Source organism: Aplysia californica, unplaced genomic scaffold, assembly GCF_000002075.1.
Source record: "Aplysia californica isolate F4 #8 unplaced genomic scaffold, AplCal3.0 scaffold01280, whole genome shotgun sequence".
Classification (NCBI taxonomy): Eukaryota; Metazoa; Mollusca; class Gastropoda; order Aplysiida; family Aplysiidae; genus Aplysia; species Aplysia californica.
This window is the reverse complement of record NW_004798550.1, coordinates 127,542-132,063: the sequence shown is the minus strand read 5'-3', so window position 1 is coordinate 132,063 and position 4,522 is coordinate 127,542.

Here is a 4,522-nt window from a genome sequence, read left to right as displayed (position 1 = left end):
ATTGACAGAAAATGTAATTCTCCAGTAATTATCTCCCCCGACCACTCTCTCTCTCTCTCTCTCTCTCTCTCTCACTCTCTCTCTCTCTCTCTCTCTCTCTGTCTCCCTCTCTCTCTCTCTCTCTCTCTCTCTCTCGTTCTCTCTCTCACACTCTTTCTCTCCCTCCCCCTCTCTCTCTCACTTTTCTCCTGCCCCTCTCTCCCTCTCTTTCTCTCTCTCTCATCTCTCTTCTGTCTCACTGTCCCTCTCTTTCCATTTTCTCCCCCCCCCCCTTCTCTTCCCCCCTCTCTCTTTCATGACATTTACTGGCATGCCCTTTTAGTGGACTGTTGCAATTTGCGTGTAGGAACTGCAAGCATCCATCGTATAGGAATCAAGAGTGGGGAATTTTTGTACACGAACGTTTTGTCCTCTAGTTTTAGTTGTTGATTTGTTGTCTTAGCGCCCCAACACAACGTAGCTATTTGTGAGGCAGCGTGGTGGAATCAGGCTCTCGTAAATATTTGGGCATGTAGAGTTATTGGTATCATCTTAAACCTTGTTCACTTGTCTTTATTTGGATTTTTAAAATATCCACTTATCTTGAATACAAGTTGAGATATTTGCGAAAGAAGGAGGTGGGGGTCACTTGTTTCCAGAGGTAAAATTAGTGAAAAAATGGCCGCCAAAGATTAGTTATTTCCTAAGCTTAAAAGTCCGTGGTAACTGAAAATTTGCATTTTTTATTCCTTTAACCAATGTTTTTCAGAAAAATCCACACAGCAATGAGTTCTTTGAAGGGCATGAAAGATGTTGAGCAAAAAAATAAAGATTTGATAAAAATTCACAAACCTGCGGAAAAACGCAAGTTTCTTCACTTTCATTATTTTGACGAGAGCTTGATTCCACCACGCTGCCTCACATTTAACTGTGTTTCTCTTACGTTCATTGTCTACAACTGACTGACAAAACAGTTAGTCAGCTGCTGATTTGACATAGAGCGGCACTGGACTATGTATTACATCACAGTGGTCAACATTTTTATTTTTCATTATAGTTGTTCTGTTCCAAGGTCTAGATGAAAATAGTCTCCCTCTCTCTCTCTCTCTCCCTCTCTCTCTCTCTCTCTGTCTCTCTGTCTCTCTCTGTCTCTCTCTCTCTCTCTCTCTCTCTCTCCCTCTCTCTCTCTCTCTCTCTGAGTGTGTGCGTGTGTATGTGTGTGTGTGTGTGTGTGTGTGTGTGTGTGTGTGTGTGTGTGTGTGTGTGTGCGTGCGTGATTGTGCATTAATGTACGAGTATATTGCATGAGAAGAAAGGAAGTAGTAAGAAAGGTTTTTGAAAAATGGGTATTCCAATGTAAAGCGCATTGTGCTACTTTTTTGGAAATGCGCTGTATAAATGTTATACATTATTTATTATTATTATTACTAAAATGGAATGGTATAGGTTTTACGCCCCTATCAACACTATTAGGTTATTTAAGAGGCGGGGCCTCCTAGTTTAACGTCCGTCTCCGAAAGGACCGAGCCATGTGGGAAATTCGCGCAAAGTGCCTTTCCCATGGACACAACGTCGGGTACAGTGGTCAACTGTTGGAGAGATGTACTGGGCTATGTATTACTTTATAGTGGTAGTGGGCAACTGTTGAAAAAGATCAGTACTGGGCTAAGTATTGTATATAACAGTGGTCAACTATTGGAGAGCGGTACTGGGCTAAGTATTACGTCATAGTGGTCATCTATTGGAGAGATGTACTGGGCTAAGTTTTATATATAACAGTGGTCGTATATTAGAGAGAGGTACTGGACTAAGTATTTTCATCTCAGTGGCCAACTGTTGAAAAAGAGAGGTACTATGGTAGGTATCACAATTGACAGAGAGCGGTACTGGACTAAGTATTATATGACCGTGGTCAGCTGTGGAAGAAGAACGATACTAGTTAATGGTTTGGTCCTGTGGGAAGCACAAAGAAGACCCCAGTTCGAATCCCAAGTGTGTGAAATCTTTATCAAGAACCTTAATTGGTCTTTCTACCCGGATGTTGTATCCCTCTCAGCCTGAGCTGGCCTTGAGTGGCACGGTCGACACCCGCCTCCTGAATTATCTAAACAGTTGGAATGACAGCGTAAAAACACATAAACTTAAAAAAGAAGCCAAAAATAAAAGAAACAAAAAATCATTTGATTTGGAACTGGTTTCATCCCCTACGGCGCAGTTGATCTATTTATTATCCCCCCCCCCCCCTCACCATCGTCCCAAACCTACTCACAAGTGTGTAAATGTGCATTTGTGAAAGGGGGGAGGGGGAGGTGGGGTAGAGGTCACTCTTTGACATTTCCCAGACTTTAAATGCCTCCTCTCCTACGGTCGTTCAGGCAGATGGCAGCGGGAATGTAATGGCTTAAGTGGTGAGCACACTCGTTTGATTTCGAAGCTCGTGTGTGCATTCAACTGTCCCACGTGTCAGATGTTCTCTGTGAGCTGACGCCAGTTACACTTGGTAGGACCTATTTCATCATCATCCGGTGCTTTGCCGACTGGCGTGGGCGATCATGGACCTCCACTTCCATCTGTCTTGAGTTACAGCAATGGTGTCTGTTGTTCTTGCTGCTCCCAGCCATGTCGTCATCTTGTCCAGTATCTTTTCCCTTTGTCTGCCTCTGCCTCTCTTTCCATCAAACTTTCCTGTTGTTACAATATTTTCTAATGCTTCTTTCCGCATTGTGTGTCAGAAGAAATTTGCCTGTCGTTTTCTTATATTCGTGATAAATTGTTTTCTATAATTTGCTTCAACCAGGACTTCTTCATTTGCTTTTCTAGCTGTCCATGGGATACGTAGCATGCGTCTCATGAACTAAAATTCTGTCGCTACAATTGTTCTTTCCAGCTGTTTATTGATTGTCCACGCGTCTATTTACTTGTACTAATACTTAGACCAATACAATATTTACAGCAAAACCTCAAGATTGAGGACATTGAAAGAACCCCAAGGCTGTTTTTGCAGTTTTCCAATTTGTAGTTCTACAATACAAAACTTTTGTCAACAAAAACAAATACACAAACAGACAAAAACAGAATGTTTTAATCAGTTTTGTTTTAGCAACACACTTTGTGCGTTGTATCCGAAAAAAAAATCCACTAAAATTTTAAGGGGGGGGGGGGGGGTTATAAAAATAGATTAAAATACTACTACTACTACTACTACTACTACTACTACTACTACTACTACTACTACTACTACTACTACTACTACTACTACTACTACTACTACTACTACTACTACTACTACTACTACTACTACTACTACTACTACTACTACTACTAATAATAATAATAATAATATAATAATAACAATAATAATAATAATAATAATAATAATAATAAAAATAATAAAAATGATAATAATAATAATAATAATAATAATAATAATAATAACAATAATAATAATAATAATAATAGTATAATAATGATAATAATAATAATAATAAAACCCTACGTAGACCATGCTTATATGACGTTGATAAAATACTGCATTATGGTTGAAAAGACATCATACAAAATTTGAACCCTATTAGATCTAGTCCCAAAATGTCGAAGCTTTTGTACTTTCAGTCATAAAAATCTTACAAAATTATGAGACAACTACGAAATCCGTAACAGTAGTGTAAAATAAAACAAACTTCACATAATACTCCACTCGGTGGCACATGAATGATGATTCTATCCTTAGAAAACTCTCTCTGTTGCCTTCAATTACACTGACGACAGATAGGTATCTGTATACGGAGAATGACACATGTAAAAATAGAGCAATTTCAGTAGCACTTTCCCTAATACAAGAAGAAGAAGAGGAAGAAGAAGAAGAAGAAGAAGAAGAAGAAGAAGAAGAAGAAGAAGAAGAAGAAGAAGAACAACAACAACAACAACAACAACAACAACAACAACAACAACAACAACAACAATAACAACTATAACAAAAACAACAAATTAGAGGTCAAGGTTCCTTGATATATATCTGTAAAAGCTGTGAGCTTAAGCAATTCTGAAGTTTTTTTCCATCCTGCAATCTGATCATACAGTCCCTCCCATTTCTATCTTGCAATAGCACATTCACCATAACGCGGATATCACAAAAATGAGTGAAATTATGACGCATAATTTGAGCAAAGTGGTGATCCAACGTTCAGCTATTTCGTGGCTATTGTAGCTGGACCTCGTCCATAGCCTGAAGCAGTGTGTGAGGTGACAGAGAGAGAGAGAGAGAGAGAGAGAGAGAGAGAGAGAGAGAGAGAGAGAGAGAGAGAGAGAGAGAGAGAGAGAGAGAGAGAGAGAGAGAGAGAGAGAGAGAGAGAGAGACTTTAGCTTTTAAAACATGTCCGGTCTGTCATAAAATGATAGTAGGTGTGCCTTGGGAATGCTCCAGGCTGGAAGTCGAAGTTAACAACGAGAGGCAGCTCAAAAGCTCAATGTCCACAGAAACAGCATTGCACGTTTGTAGGCATTTGTCGCGGTGTTTGGAACGACAAATGATCGACTTAGAAGT